Source organism: Magnolia sinica, chromosome 15, assembly GCF_029962835.1.
Source record: "Magnolia sinica isolate HGM2019 chromosome 15, MsV1, whole genome shotgun sequence".
NCBI lineage: Eukaryota > Viridiplantae > Streptophyta > Magnoliopsida > Magnoliales > Magnoliaceae > Magnolia > Magnolia sinica.
Genome location: NC_080587.1, coordinates 29,448,741 through 29,473,015, shown reverse-complemented (window position 1 = coordinate 29,473,015; position 24,275 = coordinate 29,448,741). Strand labels below are relative to the sequence as shown.

The 24,275-nt window shown below is 41.7% G+C and overlaps 1 pseudogene; it reads left to right on the top strand.

Moving 5' to 3' along the window:
- Positions 1-10,413: 10,413 nt before the first annotated feature.
- Positions 10,414-23,272, top strand: LOC131227493 (pentatricopeptide repeat-containing protein At1g22960, mitochondrial-like; annotated as a pseudogene).
- Positions 23,273-24,275: the final 1,003 nt, after the last annotated feature.

Below are 24,275 nucleotides of genomic sequence, written 5' to 3'. Positions count from 1 at the left end.
CATTGTTTTCAGTCGCAAGTGACTGGTGCAGAGAAATGCTAATGCAATTTGCATAAGAAAAGATGCAGAGGCTATATGTTGGATGGAAATGCTATATGCTAATGCGATTTGTGTTAACCTGACCCAATTGAACATCAATCCAAGTCGAGTATTTGGGTTTTCAAACTATGATGTGATCTAAAAGTCTCAATTGTGTGTTGTCTCTGTCCATCATTGTTCATGATAGTAATGTTGCCTCTCTGTTACTATTTACTTCGTCATTGGGTCCATTAGATCTTCTCTTCATTGTCTTTATTTTTAGTTATTATCACATTTTAGTCTTCCGTTCAATCAAGAAGAAAATGACTAGATTATAATGCCATTTATAAGCATTCAAGCAGCATTTTGATGCATATGTGAAATGAATCACAAATATTATGTTCAATCAAGAGAAAAATGACTAGATTGTAATGCCATTTCCAAGAATTCAAAATGAAGAAATAGTCTTCAAATTGCAATTCCAACCATTCAAAATGAAGAAATAGTCCCATCCATGATGGTGACCCACCAGATGAACTGTCTAAAACTTGCGGTTGTCTTGGCGTTGGATGTTGGATGGAAAGTGAGGCACATGATCTGGCAATCCAAACTCTTAATCTGATAGGGGATTCCCTAAAAAACCACCAGTAATCAGATGGTTAAGAAGATACCACGGCAATGTCAACTGGCAAAACTAACAATCCGATCAGGCATGAGCATTCAATGCCAAATTTTTTAAAGTGATCCATCCACATTGGATCCCATCATATTAAGGATTTGGATAATTGAGATGTGGTCTTCAATTTTCATATCCACTACTTGAGGATCATTCCGAAAATCATCTGACCGAAACATAAGTGATCAATTATGCGAATGCCCATATTCACTTCCAGACGCGGTCATACATGCCAACATGTCACATTCGTGGGACACCCCAGCCTCGCATAGGTGGTTCCTTTTGTGTAGATGATGTGGCTTTCACTTATCAAATAGGTGACAAGTGTACGTTGAATGTGGACCTTGGCAAGTTCTTATACTGTCCAGTGCTTTAGCACATGCATCGCCTAGTTAATGAGATAATTGGCCTAATTTTTTTAGCCAAGCAATCTATGTACACCATGGGGCCCACCTCGCGCAGAAGTGACACGGTTACACTAGAGAATGTGTTGGGGATTCCAATAAAAGTGACTATAAAAAGTGCAAAGGTTACACTTATAGAAATTGATGGTGTTGCTGGTTAAAGTAACAAACTTATACTAATATTATTGTGCTTCAACAATAGAAATGACCTTATGAAAGGTATGGACAATATTTAAACATCATAGTTAATGCCCTGGAAGTTTCAATAGTAGGCATTGCGGCCCACTTGAGTTTTGGATCAGCCCTATTTTTAAGGGCATGTCATAACATGATCCCAGATGTGCAGCTCATTTGAGTTTTGGATCAATCCTATTTATGGGTGCATGTCTAAACATGATTTTGCAAAACATATGTCCCGAGTGTAGATCCTCTATTTCAAGGGCATAAGAACTTCCTCTGTGCCCTAAAATTTTATTAGGACACATCATTTATGCGTACATCAGCACAACAATTTTTGTGGCCCAATAATTCTCATATGGGTATGATTTTTTGGAGTGCAAGCCTAAAATTTTGTGTACAATCTAATGGTCAGAGTTGATTTCTTATATTCATCTATCCATTTTTCCTACTCATTTTAGGGCATGGCATAAAAATAGCATATCTCAGGTGTGGATCACACAATAATAAATCCCGTCACTTTGGGTAGTGTATCCTGGTCACTTTGCATAGTTACCCCATCACTTTGTGTACTGGAACTTAGTCACTTTATCTAACAACCTCGTCACTTTGTCTAGTGGAACCCAATCACTTTGTTTTGCGATCCCGTCACTTTGTTTAGTGGAACTACATCACCTTGTCTAGTAACCCCATCAAGTAAAAGTAAGAAATGGTGGCTGTCAGGCCTGTGTCCTACATCTCGCCTTCCATAGGATCCCGAAGTCCTTCCAATCGAATTTTGGTGACCCACGACCTGTAAGTGTCATTTGCACGCGACCTTAAGTCGGATCCTGTAAACCCGAGCCAACTCAACCTGAGACCTATGCCATTGCGACCACACTGTCGTCATGGTTCCGACCCCGTGTCTCATGCGCCAATTTGACGCTTAGATCATAAGATGTGGACCGTGCATTATAATGAACATGGACCGCATGTTGTGGGACCCACCTATCCCATATGACACCATTCCCTAGGTAATCATGAGAGTGATGACATCACCCTAGCTATAGCCACCCTACTCTAGCAAGTTATGATTGCTAACCTATCCCATGTCTCTTATAAATTCATTATTACCTTACAAGTAATGATGCTTTTCTCTTCTATGCTTCTTTCATGCCATCATTGCCTAGCTAGAGAAGCTAGCTCTCTCTCTCTCTCTCTCTCTCTCTCTCTCTCTCTCTCTCTCTCTCTCTTATCTCTCTCCCTCCCTCTTTCTTCTTCATTTTCTCCATTCTTGCAAGGGCTTAGACGTCCCACCCTTTGGAGAAAATTCATTCCCTTTCACCTATATTCCCCACCAATCCAACCATCAAAAGTCAATCTCCACCATTAAAAGATCATCTTAGGAGGATTGGAGCACTAGGGAAGAAGAAGAAGTTCTAAATCGAGGGTGGGTGCTTCCTAGGACTTATTTCTTTCATATTTTCCATGGATCTTTATTTTCTTTAGCTTGGGGCAAGTGGGACCCACCAATCAATGGTGGGGATCCCATCTTGGTCCCTAAATGTGGCCTAAGGTCCATCACATCATGCATGTGTCTACCCATGGTGGGACCATTCTCCATGGATCCCACCATGAAGTTTCTATGTTATACAACTTAGTATGGTCACCTAGGCCTTTATTTATGTAGTGGAAATGGGATTTCCCCACCAAAATTTCTGATGTATGGCCATTTATGTAAGGCTCACTTAATGTACATGTGCATGCATGAGGGGAGCTCATAGTAGCGGAGCTCCTCCGACCACCACCGTCTTCTCTCTCTCTCTCTCTCTCTCTCTCTCTCTCTCTCTCTCTCTCTCTCTCTTTCCTTGTATGATGGCCCACCTGATAATGTATGTATCTTATCCTAGCTGTCCAAGCAGTGGGACATCCACCATCTAGTAAATAGGGCCCATCTTGTCGCCCAAATTGGGCCTGCATGGCTGGACAGACCATGCAAGCCTAGCTGAGGGAAAAACCCAAATGTATATAGTGTATAGTGTATCCAGGCCATCCAGTTAAAGCCCATTATGCAAGGCCACTTTAATGTATTTACATTGCTGCCCACCTATTTTGGTTGGACCATGGGCTGCATCATGAGGCCCATTTCTATGATGCATAAGGCCCACCTTAATGTGTGTATTGTAAGCACATTGTCCATCTATTTTTCTAGACCTTTAGGCTGAGCTGTGAGGCCCACCTGGTTATGTACATTGAGCATGTTGTCCATTTATTTTCTGGACTTTATGGGCTGCCCCATCAAGCCCACTATGATGTATGTGATGCACTCACTATCCATCCCTTATGCCTATCCCATGGGCTCTTGTGTGAGGCCCAATATGATGTATTTGTGGATCTTGTGTGAGGCCCACTATGATGTATTTGTGGTCCTTGTGTGAGGCCCAATATAATGTATATGTGGCCCTTGAGTGAGGCCCAATGTGATGTATATGAGGCCCTTGTGTGAAGCCCAATATGATATATATATTGCCCTTATGAGAGGCCCAATGAAATGTATATGAGGCCCTTGAGTGAGGGCCAATGTGATGTATGAGAAACCCATATGATGAGGCCCAATGTGATGTATATGAGGCCCATGTGGTGAGGCCCAATTGTAATGTGTGATTCCACCATGATGTATGTGATAACATTTATGACGATCATCCATTCCTAGCAAGTATTAGGATCATGGATCCCATTATAAGATAGATTCTATGGGTCATGCCTTGGGAGCAATGATGGTTGAATGTCCACATTATAAGAGTAATGGTGGTTAAATGTCCACATTGTAATGCTCCCTAGGGCCTATTGTTAGGCCCATTCTCATCGATTTGGGCCCTAATAACGATACCATTTAGCTTTAGTGGGCTAACCCAAACTGTTGGGCCCCCCATTATGGATTATGCTTCCACCATGCCTTGTAGAGCCCACCTTGTGCTTATTGGGCCCATAGAAAGCTTATTGGGCCCATAGAAAGCCTAGATTGCTATATAATGGAACGGGCAAGGAAGCCCATCCCTTGTTCTCAAGCCCATACTTAGTAGGAGTAGGCCATTTAGGCCCATCCTTGTCAAGAGGAGAGTATATCATTACCATAGATGCTAGGATCTATGATGTCAGATTTGGTATATCCACAGTTGAGGACTGACCTTCATGGATCTGTTGTCCTTTTATGGACCCTATAAGCCGATTATCACTGAGTATGCGCTAGCATAGCATTATGATACATGCCCATACGCATCATTCGCATGCTTGTTATGAGAAGTGATTAATCATAACATATGTCATTGGGCAAATTATTTTGGGACTCCCTGATAGACGGAGTTGCCCCACAAGAGTGCGCAGTACGCACAAGATTGATGCATGACTGGATGGGGTGACTCATGCATCTTGCATTGTGTGTGATGATTACTATATGCCCTAGTGACATCAGGGCTGTAACCTCTGCAGGTATAGCGTGGATGGCAGGATTGGATACCGAAAATACTTGTTAAAGCACGAGGGCGCCATAGATGTCCCAGGGTGAAAGTCTCCAAACCCTTATGGTACCAAGAGGATATGCTCCAATGTCGAGACTGAGGGGATGTATGAGCGCACGAGTGCTGAATATTATTAGGCCACGACTCCCATTGTGTCGTGGTCGGTTAGAAGGGGGTGTGGCTTACTCGTCTGAGGGTAGAGGGCAATGCTAGGCTGAGTCTGACCAACTCATAAATGGGTCCGCTACTAACGTGTCGGGTAGATATTGGCAGACTACTAGTCAGGCGGGTAGTGAGGTCTCTTCAACTTGCATGGTTGCGCATCCAGTTGGGGTGGCGATCTGATGTAGAGTATATTAAACCACGGTGATATCCCAGAGATGAGCTGTATTGATATGTGGATTCAGATGAAGATTGGCATGCTTGAGCTACATCTCGCATATGGTAGTGGCCATGTAGGTCTTGCATCGCATGGCCTTGGTGTGGCCGATAGCATTCATGCCTTGTATCACATAGCCTTAGCATGGCTGATAGCATTCATGGACTTACCAGCATTTTCACATTACTCTGATATTACATACTTGCATTTCTACCTTGCGCATACACTTTCACTACCCTCTAAGCTTTATATAAGCTATGCACGGCCGTTGCATGCAGGTGACGCTAGGACATAGCTGAGCAGGAGCAGGAGCATGTAGCTGAGCTTTTGAAGTTCCGATATTATCATTGTATTTTCCTTATGCATTGTACTTTAAAGATTTTGATTATAGTAGATTTTGTAATGGTGTTCTTGTTATTGTTCGTGGGTTATGCTTATGACTATGCTTATTATGAAATAAATTTATATTGAAGATCCTCCTTATACGATCCCAGGATCGAAACCTAGTATATGGGTGCCGGGAGCCAAGAATGGGGTACTATGGAGGCTGTCGGCGCCGGATTCGGCGATCGGAAATTTAGTGAGCCCGGTTTCCGAGTTTGGGGTGTGATAGTGGCTAATTAGGATAATAAGGGGTGGGATACATCTCATCAAAGGGTAGGTCAAGATTATTCAATCTTTCTCTATCCCACCACCATTTATTCCAGCATTTGTTGAAATGAGCCTCCTGATGACATTTCAAGCCTTCGATCTCTTTCAAATAGTTAGTGAATGAGAGATCGGGGCAGTACTTGGTTTTGAAGTATGTTTCAAAAGAGGTTATGGCCTCAACCGAAGAAGTACCTGATGGTCATTGAGGCCTTGCGGATGATGGTAGCGGTCAATCCTCTATTATTGCTAGACACTTGAGAGGACTGACATGCCGAAGTAGGAAGAATGGAGTGATGAATAGAGGCTCGCATCGGTCACCACTTGGTGACTGTATGGCGGTTGTTGCAAGACTTGTGAGTGAGGAGGCAGGGGATGCACTGAATAAGGCCGAATTGTTGAGTAAATAACTGAGGAAAGTACTGCTCGACCCCGGCCTTGACATTCTTGCCTTGCTCAACTGCACCTCCATATGGAAGGTCTCAACCGATAAGATAACTTCCCCATGCCTAATGTGACTGAGTCGTAGATTCCTCACAATCTGATGTGAATTGGTCGGTGAGCTAGCTTGGGTCGTAATCTCCTTCGGAGAAAGGCATGAAGGTTTTATTTTTCTTAGTTTTATTCAAAGAAAGGAGGGTAGATAGATATACATCACATGACAGATTCTCCTGAAGGGAGTGGAGAATCCTTTCATCATATGAAGTATAGGTACAGTCGTCGTACATGACATGTTGTACAAGAGAGGGGCGGAAGTAGGCGTAAAACCACATATGTAGGAGCCACAATGGTCCTCTTATGGAGTACAAACCCTTATGGGTAACCTCGTAAATTCCTTTGTACAGGTGGCCGAGCACAAAAGGCGCCAGGGCAAGCATGTAGCCCTGAGAAAACTGCTCAGTCAAAGTGACATACTCTGTGGTGATCAGCTGAGTACTCACGCACAATAAGTGGTGATAGATCCAAAGGAGTAAGAAGGCCACATGTTTGTCTTCATCGACCGGGTCGTCGAGGTTGCGGTAGGCCTTCATAGAGTTGGTATAGGCCTGGGCATTCTTCCTGGGGAAATCCTTGTGTCGCCTAGACATGAAACTCGAGTAGACCGCCATTCTGACGGGCAACAGTTGGGTCAGAGCCAAGACATCCAACACGGTTGGACTCATCGGACCATGACCAATGAAGAAAGTGTTCGTCGATGTGCGCCAAAATGTCGTAGTAGTAAGAAAAAGGGTCGAGTTCGCTAGATACTTTTAGATAGAGGGTTTGATGCATTCATAAATGCCAACCCTTATCCAAGTTTCCTCATGTTGTAAAGATACATAAATGGACCATGATTCCCAATCTAGAAGAGGCTTCGGCCAAGTCTCGAGACTCTTCAAGGCGTTCGCAACATCAGGGATGGATCCGGAGTGAATCAATAAGTTCTCTCTAGGGCAGATGGGGAAAAATGGATCCAACGCCTAGATTTCTCCCATCTCCATCGGACACATGGGCCTCATGTACATCACAAGGGAAAAATGGATTTCCCTTGTGATGGGGAAAAATGGATCCAATGCCTAGACCATTGTGATGTACATGAGGCCCATGTGTGAGGACCATTGTGATGTATATTCACAAAGGGTCGATTCGAAGACTGTCTTCTCAATGCATTTGTCTCCAAAAAAGTCCACCATGATCATTAAATCCATATGATTGGAGGAAGGAGCGGATGAAGAAGAGGCAGCCATTGCTAGGAATTGGAGTAAGAAAGCAAGGTTTTCGAAAGAAGAAAGTTTGGAACAAGAAGATGAAATGAGAACGTGAAAAGAAGAAAATTCGAAACAACACTTATATTGGCCGAAGGGATGAAGCATTTATTACTCCATCATTATGATTTTGTTAGAATCAATAGAAGGACACGTGTTAGCATGTGCTTCCTCCGTCGCCTCGATAAAACATGACCATTGCTGATGTGTTACGAGAAGTAGGTCGAAGACAGTTAATGTCCTACGACGCGTGTATGCATTAAATGCGTAATTAATGAGGAGTCATACGTTGTTGTCACCTTTCTGACGAAGGTACAATGACGTGGGGGGAAAATATTCATACCAACTATCGTCGTACCTTGCCATGACCAATCAGGGGGTGTTATGTGTGATCTGTACGGATACACATGGTATGTTCAGATATCTGCGGATATGTACAGACGAGATTTCTCGATAAGTGTAGACAAGACGTATCAGGTAGTGTCGTGTACCACTTAAGCGGTCGATGAGAAAGTGATTGTGCCCAAATGGTTACATGACAGGTGGTAAAAGCAGAAGCAAAGGAAACAATCATCAAATCGTGGGAAGCATCCAGAAGGCAGTAATGAGAAACGGTTACTATCACGCCCCAAACTCGGAAACCGAGCTCACAAAATTTCCAATCGTCGAATCCAGTGCCGACTGCCTCCGTAGTACCCCATTCTCGGCTCATGACACCCATATACCAAGTTCTGATCCTTGGATCCTATAAGGAGGATTTTCAACATAAATTTGTTTCATAAGAAGCATAACCCACAAACAACAACCAACAACATCACCACATATCCACTATAATAAAAAACTTTGAGTACAATGCATAAAAGAAATACAATATCAATATCAAAAGCTCCAGAAGACAGCTACACACTCCAATCTCAATGTTGTTGCAGCGTCATAGCGTCACCTGCACGCAACGATCCTGCATAAGCTTATAAAAAGCTTAGAAGGTGGTGTAAGTGTATGCGCAAGGTATATGCTAAGAATACAAAATCAGAGTAATGCAGAAACATGTTGATAAGTCCATGAATACTATTAGCCGTACCAAGGCTATGCGATACAAGGCATTAATGCTATTGGTCATACCAAGGCCATGCGATGCAAGGTATGAACGCTATCGGGCATACCAATGCCATGCGATGCAAGGCCTATGTAGCCAAATGTCAAATGCAACGGGAACACACTAGTCCTCAGTTGGAATCCACATATCAGTATAGTTCTCATCTCTAGAATATCACCGGGGTCTAGTACACTCCAAACAAAATTGCCGCCCCATCGCGCGCAATAAGGTAAGTGGAAGAGACCTCGTTATCCACATCGCCAGTAGTCTGCTAATATCTACCTAGCACGTCGATAGCGGACCTATTCCTTGAGCTGGTCAAACTCAGCCTAACTTTATCCCCTCCTCTCAGGCAGGTAAGGCCACACCTTCTTCCAACGGAGCACGACAAAGTGGAAAACGCGATCTCCTGGTATTCAGCACTTAGCGCTCATGCATCCACTTGGTTCAGATGTTAGAGCAACCTCCTAGTACCATAAGGGTTTAAAAAATTTCACCCAGGGACATCTATTGAGCCCCATATAGAAACAAAACACTTTCGGTGTCCAATTCTATCATCCACGATATGCATGTAGAGGCTACGACCCTGATGTCGCTAGGGCGTATAGTAATCATAACACACAATGCAAGATGCATGAGTCACATCATCTAGTCATGCATCAATCCTGTTGATACTATGCGCTCATGCAGGGCCACTTCGCCTATCAGGGAGTCCCATAAACAATCTGCCCAATGGCATATGCTATGATTAATCACTCCTCGTAACAAGCATGCAGATGATGCGTATGAGCATGTATCATGATGTTATGCTAACACATACTCATAGTCAAAATCGAAATTGATAATCGGCTTGTATATAAGGTGAGATACATAGAAGGACAGCGGATCTGATCTATAACATGAAGATCGGTCCTCAACAGTGGATATACCAAATCTGATACTAGAGATACTTCCATCTATGGCAAGAGGTGATGATGCATCCTCCTTATATCAAGGATGAGCCTAGATGGCCTACTCATATCGAGAATGGGCCTAAGATCAAAGAGTGAGCTTCTAGGTTTGGGTACTTATACTAGCATCAACGGAGGCCCAATAGTTTGGGTTTAGCCCAAAAGATGAGATGGATTATGCTAATATCAATGGGGGCCCAGAGGTTTGGGTTAGCCCACTGGGGGAAGATGAGAATGGGCCTAAGGATGGGCCTAAGGAGGTTACAATGTGGACCTTTAACTATCATTGCTCCCAGGGTAATGGGCTTAGCAACGGGCCTTCGGGAGGCTTACAATGTGGACATTTAACCATTATTGCTCCCAAGACATGGCCCATTTAGAACCTATCTTATAATGGGGTTCATGGTCTTATACTAGCTAGGAAAATAGTTGGGCATAATAAACATTATCATATGTATCATGGTGGAATCACACATCACAGTTGGGCCTTATCTCATAGGCTTCATATGCACCACAATGGGCTTCATATGCACCATATTGAGCCTCATCACATGGGCTCACATACGTCACATTGGGCCTCATATACATCACATTGGGCCTCAAACAAGAGCCTCATATGCATCACAATGGTCATCACACATGGGTATCATGTACATTACATTAGGCCTCATCATATGGGCCACGTATACATCATATCGGGTCTCACACTTCCGCCGCATCTACATGTATTGGGCCTAAAAAAGGCGCCCATGAGCTAGTCACAATGGAGGCATCCAAATAATTTTGGATGGGATTGTTGATTTTTTAATCAGCGGGCACGTGGGCCCCGTTGATACTCCCAAGATTCTTGATCTCTTGATGTGGATTTACACCAAAAAAATCGATGGTGGAGCTTGCTACATCGACTTTCTATAAGATGGCAAGAAATGGGTTTCTGCCAGATGTCAAGAACTGTGACAGGATCCTTCGGATTCTTCGAGATGGCAATCTTTTAATAAAGGCGAGGGAGGTTTATGATGCAATTGGCAAGTTTGGGGTGCGTCCCACCGTTGTCACTTTCAATACGATGCTCGATTCTTTCTGCAAGGAAGGGAATGTGCAGGAAGCTCTTAATCTCTTATTGGAAATGCAGGAGAAAGGGTGTGTTCCGAATGATGTGACGTATAACGTCTTGATCAACGGGTTGTCGAAGAAAGGGGAATTGGATAGGGCCAAGGAGCTGATTGAGGAGATGTTGAACTCAGGGCTGACAGTTTCGGCTTGCACGTACAATCCCTTGATTTATGAATATCGCAAGAAGGGTGATTTTGTTGGAGCATTGGGATTTGGGGATGAGATGGAAAGGAGAGGCGCTACAGCGACAGTTTCGGCGTATAATACATTTATTAATGGGCTTTGCGAGAGGGGAGAGATGGCTGAAGCTCGAGAGCAGTTTTCGCAGTTGTCGAAGGAGAATTTGGCACCGGATGTAGTCTCGTACAATAGTTTAATTGATGGGTATTGTAGACTAGGAGACATAAAGGAGGCGTTTCACTTGTTTGATGATTTGGGTAGGAACCAGCTAGCGCCTAATGCCGTGACCTATAATACGCTAATCTATGGTCTTTGTAGAATTGGGGCCTTGGAGGCTGCCTGGAAGCTCAAAGATGAGATGTTTGGTCAGGGGCTTCTTCCTGACGTGCTTACTTATACGACTCTTGTAAATGGGTCTTGTAGGATGGGTGATTTGGCATTGGAAAAGGAGTTTTTTTTTTTTTTGATGAGATGCTTAGGATGGGATTACACCGGGATTGCTTTGTGTACACGACTCGAATTGTTGGCGAGTTGAAGCTAGGCACCTTGTCGGAGGCATTCCGTCTCTGAGAAGAGATGGTAGCCAAGGGGGTGCATATGAACTTAATTACTTATAATGTTTTAATCGACGGACTTTGCAAATTGGTAGATTTGGAAGAAGCCTATGGTTTGTTGCAGCAGATGGTTCAGGATGGCTTTGTTCCGGATCGTGTGACATACACGTGCATAATCCATGCTCATGCAGTAAAGGGTCATCTTAGAGAAGCTCGGGAGGTCTTTTATGAAATGCTTATGAGAGGCTTATCACCCTCGATAGTGACATACACGATTCTGATTCATGCTTATGCGGGCAAAGGGAGATTGGAACTAGCATTTATCTTTTTCTCAGAAATGATAGATAAAGGGATATCTCCGAACGAGATCACTTACAATGCTTTGATAAATGGTTTATGCACAGTCGGCAGGCTGGAACAGGCTTATCAGCTCTTTTATGAGATGGGGGAGAAAGGGTTATGCCCCAATAAATATACCTACACTCTATTACTGATAAACGAAAACTGTAATATAGGAAATTGGAATGAGGCTTTGAGATTGTATAGTCAAATGCTCAAGAAAGATATCCTGCCAGATGCATGTAATCATGCTGCGTTTTTTAAGCAGCTTGCTGAGGATTACAAAGTCCATGCATTTTCCTACCTTGAGAACAAGGTTTTAGGTTGTTGATTTGATTATGGGGAATGCCATGAAGAATGGGCATTTCATTAATGCCCACAGTGGCCGACTGGGGTGGCCTGGGGTGGCTGGAACAGGCACTTATCTGGGCAGATTGGCATCTGAGAATATTTGCATCAGCGTAGCTTTGGCAAAAGCCTGAAGTCATCATTTGAATCCAGTTGGATGGTTTCATCTTCCACCAACCCATGAATTCTCTCTCTGGAGGTAAGATAAGATGCTTCCTACCTTGCTCATATTTTCCATCTACTTATTTGTCTATTCTGCATTGTTCCCTTGTTGCATGCTGAGATTTTTCATCTTATATTTATTTAGGTGCTATAAAATGCTTTTTTTTTTTTTAAATGAGAATGTGCTGTACGATGGAAGAAAAAAAATGCTATAAAATGCTTGAGCCTTGAGCCAAGAGTATCTACAAATATGCTTGGATTTAGAGTCTGTACGGGTATCACGGTTCATTGACCCAAACTGTTGGTAGGATGGATCCCACAGTGGATGGCCCAATTAATGGGTGGTTAAGATTTTCCTATCTGGTAGTTTTTTGGTGCATGTGGCATCCATGGTGAGGCCTCTAATATCAACAATTTGGATCACGGAACCATCATCTCCCCTTGTACAAACTGAATACCAGAGCATATTGTAGATATTCTCAGGGCAACCATTGGGTATTACTCTTCTAAAATAACATTATGTTGATTGTAATTTTCTCTAGCTGCATCTTTGTAACTTTTAGTTTTAATCATTATCGTACATATATCATTTCATTATCTGTTATTTTTTGAATCATTGAAAAGATTTTTTTTTGAATTTTGGATTTTGTTTTACATGTAGATGTTTAAAATGACGTTTATACCATGTTTTCAAATATTTGTTTCGTCCTTTCGTGCAGGATCCTTCTAACTAGGTGCCACTCCCACGTTGAATCACACTTCGGACTTGTGCTCGCGTCTTGCCTCCTCATAGTTGTTTATACTTGATAATGTTTTGAAATAGACGCTTCCCTCTCCCGCACCCGAATTTGTTGCCGCATTGGTTCACTGTTTTTACAGTTATAGTTTTGTTCTTGATTTCTGCGGGACTGCGACTGAGCCATATTGTCGAACCTGTTGGACTCATTTGAAACAGGCAAGTTGAGAAACTGATACCAAGAAATTTTTTAAAAAAATTATTTTTGAAGTAAAAATAAAAATAAAAATAAAAATGGAATCGTATCTATTTTAGGAAAATCCAAAAGAACTACAAACTACAAGAGAACAAACCGATAAAAATTCATAGCTCCAACAGCTAGACACAGCCCGCTCACCCCTTCCTACGATGAAAAGCTCAGTCCTGGACACACCTTTGAATGTGTGTTTGTGAGTTGCCCAAATGATGAAGGTTCCCCAAGGAAAACTGCATGGCTGCACATAAATCAATAGCCTCTTCCATCAAATTAGCAACTTCCAAAGGAAATCTCCCACTTTCCAGCCACCTTATCATACACTCACTTGATTCACCCTTGATGATGATGTGATTAATGGCATGGATGCTGCCAGCTTCAGCCCACATGTTACCTCCGCCGCTTTGGTATAATTGGATCTTTGCAACCGCACTGGGTCTGAGAATGACAGGACACTCTCACCCCTGCGACCTCTTATCAGGCCACCTATCCCAGCCGGACCTGGTTTACCCAGAGAACACCCACCGAAATGACATTTTTCACCAATTTAAACATTTTTAAACCAATATTCTCACAACTCAGGTTAATAATTTTAAGCCTCACCAATTATCATAATTGATGGATGATGGTTATGGCATATAAAACAATGGTTGGGTTATCAATAGCGCTAATCATAGCAAGGCATTAAATTCTTCAGTTCAGAGAAGTTATAATAAGCATGTCCGGTTTGGAGTGGGAGTTGGAGACATGATTCGGTATAGGAAGATTGGTGGTGTGGGGATATGCCACTGTACAGGAATTGTGAAGCTTTGTATTCATATCAATTCAAAAAGGGAAAGTTATTTGGAGATCGGTTTTTCCTTTGGAATCTTCTGGGCGAGGAGACGCTATTGTTGATCAACATACTTGACCAATTACAAAATGTTTATACCCACAGTTGGCTGTGGACAAAAAAATTTGGGATTTGGAAGCTGATGGAAGCTTTTTCAGTTGGATTACCTAGTTGGACCGTATCTTCAATCATTTGGCTATCTGCTGCTCCTTTCAAAGTGATTCCCACTGGACACCCCAACGGTATATGGGATGCATCCATTGGCCCTATACCACACCTTCCATGCCTTCTTGCACGTTCAACTAAGAAAGATACAGTAGCTTCCGATCAGTGATGGTGGGAGAATGGATTATGGTGAGGAACTAGAGAAGGAAGCAGAGGGCTTCCTTACAGAAAGGAAATGAAGGATTCAGGGAGCTGCTGACACTTTTTGTCGAAAACGTCCAGGAAGAATGGTCTGAAGCATCTCTCCAGTGTTCAGCAGATATGGTAAGGTGCTGTAAGTTTCCATTACTTGAGGAAGTTCTGCTGAGGGTAGGGGTTTTGCCTTTTTTTAGGAAGGGAAAGCAGGGTGAAATTGCTGCTACAGCCTTACAACTTAACTCAAAATTCTCCTTGGATTAAAAACTTCTGGTCCAAAAAGCAAAATATGGGCCAGAGGTGACAAATCATATGAGAAATATGAGAGGTGAGCAGCAGAATATCGGAGCAAAGTAGAGGTCCAAGGCTAGGAGTTATGGGATGAAAGAGGCAAAGAAGGGAGATGAGAGTCTGCAAAATACGGAGTACAAATCCTTTTGAGATACTCTGCCCGATGAGGAAATGGGCCCAGCCTGAGGAGGGCACTCTAAACAGATAATGGGAGAAAAGCCAAGAGAAATCAGGTTGGGCATGGGCGGAAGTGGAGCACGGAAAGAAGGTTCAAGTTAACCCTGATGTGGTGACCAACTCATGGAAAGTATTGGAATGGAGCCTTGTTGCCTCTGTTCAAGCCGGTGTTCAGATCGGTGACGTAAAGGATTGGATATCTCAAATTGGAGTTCAGGAAGAGGATTGTATCCTGAAATACCTCAGTGAAGAAGCTATTTGGATCTCCCTCTGCCCCAACACAGACTTGGACAGAATCATTTTAGCAAGTGATCTCTTCGAGGATGGTCCAATCTTATCCATCTATATAAATGGAGGGACTGGATTGTTCTCAGCTTTGAAGATATCTGGATCCAGGTTTTGAATCTACCTCTTGAGCTGTGGGTTGTCAACGTGTTCATAGCCATAGGGTCTCATTGTGGTGAGATTCTTGCCACTTATCCAGCTACAGAAAATTGCATAGTTCTGCGTTCTGCCAGACTGTAGGTCAGGAAGAAGAAGCTCGATGTATTTGCCTAAAATTGTAGAGTTGGGGGTGGATAATGTGGAGATCTCTCAGAAAACTATGAATGAAGAAGAAGAGATGCAATTCAAAAAACTATGCAGGAAGAAGAAGAGATGAAATTGCCTAAAGAAAAACCTGTAGGATTCTCATCCCCTCACCCATCTAGCCCAGCTAGGAAGGATAATGTTGGGGGTGAGATGCATGGAGACTCCTTGCTTTGTGAGAGGTTTAATGATCTTTTCACTGTTGCTGTTGATAAGGAGGCAAAATTTTGTGAGAGTTTTGAAGATCTTTTCCTTATTGCTGTTGATAAGGAGGCAAAATTTTCTGATTATTACCAAAGGCATAATGTTAAAATCTTTTGGGGCCCTACCTTCCACCACAATCTAAAGGTGCAGGATCCCATCCTTGTCCAACATGCTAATGTGGAAAAGGTATACATCTTGTGATGCAGCCACCCTACTTAAACCCAGTGTAAAAATGCCTTTGCATTAATCACCCCTGGTGAGGAGTCTCGAACACGAAACCTCTCGCTCTGATACCAATTTAATGCGGGACAACTAACCACTTGCTCTAAAAGCTCGAATTGATAGAGCATAGCGAATTAATCCATTTTTCTCATAGCCCATGAGGGCCCACATCACTTGGGTTAGGACCTTGGCTGAACCCCCCTCATGGGCCCCACTTCATATGGGTTCTGCTTCACATGAGCCACCTGCCTCACGCAGGTGGGGCCCACCTTACACGAGCCACCCACCTCACATGGGCCGCCCACCCCTAGTGTACCCCTGCACCCCATAGACCACCTCACTTGAGCGCGGTGTGAAAATGCCCCTGCATTATCTTGATAGAAGGCATATATAAAATAATCTGGATAAAGAAGGTGGATGGAAATTTCTCGGTGAAATCTTTGGCTTGTATCCTTGTCCTGTGTCAATGTACTGTAGATTTTACAGAAAGCTTGCATTTCTATGAAGGCAAGCACTTTTGTTTGGGAAAATCCTCACCATTGATAATTTTAAAAAGAAAGTGGATGACAATGGCAAATAAATGAGTCATGTCTGATCGGAATGAAGAATCCGCCAATCACCACTTGCCCAACTGCTTGGAATATCTGTTCACAGGCGGTGGCCAATTTTGGGATAATGTGGGTGACGTTGGGTATGTGGCATCAGCTTTGGATGAATGTGCTTGTATGTACTTGGGAAGAAACTTTGGAAGATGCCTGCTTATGCTACTCTTTGGGGAATTTGGCTGGAAAGAAACAATAAAACATATTGGGGATAACAGACAAGTGGAGGGGATAGTTACCAAGATCTGCAGACTAATTGTGGAGTGGAGCAGGGCTGTCCTGGCATTGAGGGAATTCCCTGCACAGAATTCGCGATTAACTAGACAAAAGCTCTACAATGGAGACCAGTTCCGGATGAGTATACTGAGTAATGGTCCCCGCTGCCTGAAGGACATTTCAAAGCAATCTTTATGGCTTCTCCTTTGGAAATCCTGTGTTTGCTAGAGTGGGAGTCGTCCTTCGAGACCATGGTGGAAAAACCTTTATGGAGATCGTGGGCCTCATTTGGGTTCAGGAATCCAATTATGCTGAGGTAGCAACCATTCTTTAAGTGGCCAAGCTGATTGTGTCAAACAATTTGATTCTTGCCATCGACGAAGGTGACTCCAGAAATGTTATCAGATAGCTGGCCTTGGGCCTTGGAAAACAGCGGAATTGATTGCAGAAAGTTCTTGATCTCTGTTGGGGCAGCTGATTCAATTTAGACAAATTGGGAGGGAAGCTAATGAGACTGCCAATTCCCTAGCAAAAGCAGGTGCTTCCAAGCAAGGGCTGAAGGTGTGGGATTATAGAGAGATGTAATGGCTTTTTGTTTGGTTATGTATTGGGCCGGATTATTCTGGTAGCAGCTGTGTTTGTTTGTTGTATCTTTTGTCTTATTTGTTCCTTCTTCAATAAAATATATTACCCTTCAGGAAAAAAAAAAAAAAAAACACACTTCATTACATCATTCACATACTGAAAAGGATACAAAGCATGTAGTTCTTATAGGCGATGTTGTCAATCGTTATCATATCGCAATAGGGATTGAATCCTATTAAATCTCAATTTGTAAGATTTCTTGCGATTTTCTTAAAATATCAAAAAATTTGAAAATCATGAATGACTAAAAAATTTAAAAATAATCATCATCCATTTCCCATCAACATGCACCAAGAGAAGTAATACATGTCACAATTTGAGAACTTGCGGACGGCATACATATCGTGATGATGTTAAAGGATTCAGTCTTTCTTTTATCTTGTCTTTCAAGAAATTTACCTCAAAAAACATACGATTGGGTTACAATAATTGGATTTGAAAAAAAAAAAGGGATTTGCAATTTGAACCTATGATTTTTATCGTGTGGTGTGTGATACAATACGAGTCTTACGATTCATATCTCAAACTACACGATCTTGACAACATTGCTTACAGGAACTCCGCCTCTTTTAGACTATGGTATGGTCATGGATGATGTCTTTAACTGCAAATTATCTATGGTGTCCTTTGACACAATATTCTCACTGCTGCCCCTATCAATTAAGACGGTGCAAATCTTTCCATTGGATGTACAAGCAGTGTGGAAATGTTATGACAGCCACCTATCATCTCCTTGGTTTGAAGTTGTCAACATCGCTTGTTGGATAACCATGAACTTACCCTGATCACCTCAAGTTCTTCATCTTCCTCATCCTTGAATCATGGATCCAATATGGCTGCAACAGTTGCAGAATCTTCCATATCCTCTTTTATAACATCCAGCAGGTCTTTTTCTGTAAGCCCAACTGGTTTCCTGGGAGCTTTCATTGGTATTGGGAAGCAATATGCCCTGGCCAATGGCATCCACAAGACTCTGTGATTTTTTGTTTCTCCTCTACCAGGAAAAGCACATCTACTTAGTATCCCTCTTCCTACATTAGAATCTGGTCTTTTGTAAGTTTGTTTGAGTTGCTTTTGGGGGTGTAGGAGATTGATTTAGCTGAGTTTGACAAGGTGAAGCTTACTGTCCTGCCATTTCTGTTGATGCTTTGAAGGATCCAAGCCACCTTGTCTGATAAGTCACCTTCTCCTCCACTTTGAAAGCATGTTGGCATGTGTCAGCTACTGTCTCCAAGTCTTGAAAGGTTAGTTCGAAGCAGATTATTTGTCGTAATCCATGAAGATGCCTTTGGAAAACAACTTCATCAATCTCATTTAATTCACAATGAGATGAAAGAATGTAGAACTCCTCTGCTTTCAAACTTGTTGGAAGAACCTGATCACCATTGCTTCTCACATTCTCTCCAATGAGTTAATTGGCTCTAAAATTGCTCTCTTTCTTTGTGTAGTTCCACCCACCATCTCATAGCAAAACTACAAAACTTTGATGAAATAAGAGTGACATTCTTCTCATTGGACATAGGTTTGTAGCTAAAAATATTGTCCCACATGTTATCCAATCGAGGAAAGTTTCGGGTTGAAGCTTATCATTGAAGTTTCAGATCTCCACTTTAATTTCTACTTCTTGGTAGCTGTAAAATTTCCGTGTCTCTGTATTCCTCTGCATGCTAGGTTTGGAGCACGTCCTTGTTGAGTTCGAGGCTCAAGACCTTGTTGCTTCTTCTCCTACCTTGGTCGACTTTGATCCACAACTTCTGAGATTCCTCTTTGATCTCTGATTCCAAGCCTCTTTTCAGTTCTTTCAGCAACCTTTAACAACTGGTCTGACACCGTGTCCTATTTGTTCATTGTTTCACCATGTTGATCTTGAAATTCTTTTAGTTCAATGAACTCTTGAGATAAATAATTGACTTGCTTGGTCCTCTTGAGAAATGCTCTTTCTGGACATAGCTTTCACCCTGACTTATGTACCCGAGTGTCAAATTGGATACATGCATAGTTGTCAAAATCCTTCGATTTACAATTTAAGTCGAATCTTAGGCAAAACGATTTGAATCCCTTGTTAGATGAATCCTATGATTCTATGATTTGAATCCTATGGTTTACGATTCAAATCCGGGTGAGTCCATCCACCACGGTCTCCATGCATACCGGTATAATCAGATGAGGCAACCAAGGCCGATTTATTTGTACTATTAGCCTGAGTACACCAGAATAATTTCCAATGGAGACTCTCTTAAGTCTAGTATAAACTTTCGTCTTCCGCATTTGAGGGAATTGGAACACCACCCAAAATCTGATCCTTTGTGGATTGATACTCCACTGGCAAACCAGACAAGCGCTTCACCACTTTCACGCCTTCCATCTGTTTTTTCAGTGTCACATCCGAAGTAATGGGATGATTAGATTGTAAGTTCTTCCCACATACCAATAATGTTAGCACAATACTCACCAAGAGCTTTGTATCCCTCTTAAAGAGAGAATCTCTTCATACCACTGATACTCCCGAGAAACATTCTGTTATGAGTACATCCTTCTAACTGTATCCTACGCATCTTTAGCAGTATTCATAAACACCAACTTTAATTTGACTTCAATCAATACTATTCCACAACTACGACCTAATCTGAGCATTATCGGACATCTACTGTTTATATTTAGGATTGGATTCCTCAAGTTTGTTCTCTGTTAGGAAGTGATCCTTCTCTCGAGTTAAGCGAAACACTTCAACCAATTTAGCTCAGAGTAAGTAGTTATACCCATTAAGTTTTACAGACACAATTGGTGCATTAAATGAGGAATTGAGATTCTCACCCAATAATGAAGAACCAATTTTTTATTTTTTATTTTGAAAAGTAATAATGAAGAACCAATTACGACACCTTTAGGCTCGATACTAACTTTTAACGATTTGATTAAACTAGTATTGAAAAATATTGGTCTATAATCAGATCCACACTCAACTTCATTCTGATTAGGTCACAGATAACAAGAATCTACTCAATAGCTGCCTTTTACTGCAAAGTAATCGAGGGATAACGATTGCAACATCACCTTGATATGAAAAATCAGCAAACTTTCATTTTCCAAGCCTGACTTTTGCACTTCCCTTGCAAGAGATTGCACTCACCTTAAAAACGATTGCAGAAAGTGAAGAAGGATCCTCTCTTCTAGGGTTCGATCAACACTCTAGGGTTTTTGAGAATTCGACCAAAATTTGATTGATAGGTTGTGATTTTGGGAGAAGATCTTATGTGCTTTGATACCGTATCAAACCTTAAACATGAAGAGAAGCGAAGAAATGAGTAGAGAAAGAAGAGAAAGGAGGGAGAAGAGGAGGAAGGGATGCTCAATATGCTCATACTCCCATGCCCCTCTCCTATCTGTATTAGAGTTCTCATTATTAAAAAGAAAATTACAAAACTGTCCCTCTTTACTTAGATATTAATAAATTAAGCCCATGGGCCTAACCTCTATCTCCAAACATATTTTAGCCCAATAATTACAAGAGACCACACATGAGACCAAGCAAGTCCACCCTAGTGATCACAACTGTCCATTTAACAAATGGGACCCTTTTGACGAGGTTGTTTACTGCTAGATAGTGACACTCCACTGATAGTGCCAACTTCCAATAAATTGAACTTCTTCTGCATCATCATCCTGCGAAACAGATGTTCTATTATTTAACATATTTTTCTTTTAATCTTTCTTCTTTTTAAACCCATCATGTATGCCTTAATTTCATATTTTATCACATCTGAGACTTTTGGGCATGTGGTCATGTTTTGTCTAACCCAATAAGATGTTGTTTTTGTCGATAAATCCTTCCCTTACCACAAAATTTATGTCTTCCCATTCTTATCATTAGGATCTTTTAGATGAGATTTTTTTTCCCCCTTGGGATCCTTTGGTTGAATGCTTGTGGATGTTGAAATCATCAATTAGATCTGAAGAAATGGACCAATGATGATGAAAAGCTTAGCCTGAATTTAGTTCACTTGTATTCAAATTGGACCCACCATGAAAGCTCAAATCCAGCAACTTCATCTTCAATCTCTTGTATGGCACCAATTGAAGCTCAATTGCTTTCAAGAATCCCAGTGTGTTGAGCTTAACACTATTAGAAAAAAGAAAATCAGAAGAAAAAGATGTCCCAAGTTTATGAAAAATGTAAGAAATTTGTATGAAGAAGAATTCAAGCTTTGATCCGAAAAGAATGGAGGATTGTTGTTGAAAGAGGACTTAGAAGGCTCTTCGTATGTATTTCCACCCTTATAGTGTGGGTTAAAAAAATAAATTCCACACACACACGCACACACTCTTTTAGGTACCCATAAGGGTATCACAACTGAAAAAAAAAAAAAAAAAAAAAAAAAAAACCCAAGTATGATGCAGGAATGCATAGGTGCACCCATGCGCTGGATACGCCACTAGTGTCACCACATTGCCTTGGGCCAAGCGAGGTGGAACTGGCTAGAAACACCTAGCCTTGGAATTACTTTGACAACATTGTTTAACATACCTTGTACTAGTTTAGGTTCTTTTCATACATTTTCATTAGTTTTAGTGATACTTAAAGGATGATGAGGGATACACCAGTGTTTTTGTAACCGGTCCAGGCTATCCAGTCTGATTGGGTTCAAGTGTGACTTTAGCTTTCTCCAATTCAATTCAATCCAAACTATCAGAGAGCTAAAGACAAACTCACAAGCGAGATTTAAAAAGGTTGAATATGAACAGATATTTGACTGTTGAAAACTGGTTCAGATGGGTTTGACCAATGGTTGGTCCACTTTGAACTGAACTGATAGCTTGACCAGTTTGATGTCCGGTTTGGTTTTTTAAGACATCAAGATACACCCTTTTAATTTTCATGTATTTTTAAGCTAGCAGTTCACTTTGCACAGTGAGGAGAGACGCCCCTTTTTTCTACTTTTGGTAAAAACTAAGAAGAGTACAATTTGTTCTTGTAGGAAAAGGGGTATACTAAATGGTTGGTGTGGATATCAGTTCCCATCTAAAATTATTGATATATATTTTTTACAGATGTTCCGCTCTCATTTCCTTCTATCGGATGGAGGTCACAGGAAGTGATATGCAGGCTGTTTCGCCTGCAGAAGATAAGAGTATTAATAGAAATTTTTGGCTAAATTTAAAGATGACAACAAATGATAGCTGGGAGAAGGCGACGACTGATGATTGACTCTCCTGTTCCTTCTCAAAACTGTTGCCATTTGCCTCTGATATTGGATTGGATAGGACAACATCAGGTTCAGATTACCCTCAACCATTCCCATTTAAACGATATGAACTAGTCTTGAGCTCATTGCCAGTGGACTATGGCAGTTAGAAATCAGAGTTCACTAGTCTGGGACACCATGGATGTGTCACCTACACTTCGGCGGGGCCTGATTCAGCTCTAATTGCAGTTACAGAAAAGAATTCTCTTTAGCTTCAAAGTCAACTTTTCTGCTTTGCTTTTCTGGATAATGTACTGACTAGGTGCACTGCATATTTCTGGTTCTTATTATTTATGTACTCAAGGAAATATACAATGTTCTGTGGATCATTTGCTCATCTGAATGAACTGCATATGCGGGTTTTACAAGACCACATGGAAGCCTTGACACACCTCCAGAAATCAATGACAACATTCAACCAAAAAAAGAAGATGTTGATTGGTTCATCTTATCCGGTAAGGTCAATGTCAGATAGATAAGATCAAGCTTGTACCATTTGAGAACTTGGATTTCCAAGTAATAAGATCAGATTATCATCATTACTGCCATCATAGTCAGTTCCAGTTCACATAACTATTTTGATGATGTACGATGAATAAATTCATGAGTTTGTGGTAGAGTTGATTATATTTATTTATATATTTTTTTTTACCTTTCTTAAAAGATATGTTTTTTTACATTTCAATCTCCATATTCCACATATGCAATTAAGGCATACCTTGTGGCTGTGGATTTTGTTGGACGCAGCTTTGGTGGATCACTGGATCCACCAAGGTCAATGGATCCCTGACTATGGGGCCCACCATGATGTATTTATATCATATCCATTCCACGCTGTCCATTCATTTCACCAGCCTATTTTATTGCATGACCCCAAAAATGAAGCAGATCCAAATCTTAGGTGGACCACACCATAGGAAATAATGGTGATTAACCATTAAAAACTTTGGGGCCTGCAAAAGTTTTAGATGAACCTGATATTTGTGTTTTCCCTTCATATAGGTTTGTATGACCTAATCAAAAGGTTGGATGGCAAAGAAACATTACAGTGGAAACATGAGATTATGACACCAACCGTGAAAACCTTTGTAGTGTCCAGTGCACTGGCTATTTACCGTTTAAAACTGTTTTGGGGCACACCAACATGCGGGACCCACTGTAATGTTTATTCACTGCCCAAACTTCCGTGGGGCCCTCTGGGGACCCCAGTACTGTGACCTGAATATGCCATCTGCACCATTCTTAAGGTCATTCCCATTGGGTGAGCTGTAAATACAAATATTAGCTTGATCCAAGCTTCCATGGCCCCTTAGACGTGGGGTCCACTGTACGTGCGGACATGCTGTCCCAAAGACACTGTGGTCCACCTTGATGTGTGTTTTCTATATCCACGCTGTCCCAGAGACAGTGTGGTTCACCTTGATGAATGTGTTGATTATCCACGTTGGCCCACCTCGATGCATTGTATATACATGCTGTCCTCGGAACGGCGGGCCCACCTTGGTATATGTATTGCCCATGGGCAGCGAGTCCACCGTGATGTATGTAATTGTATACCCATGCCGTCCTTTGGACAGTAGGCCCTACCAAACCATTTGAATTTGTGATATTGTGGGTCCG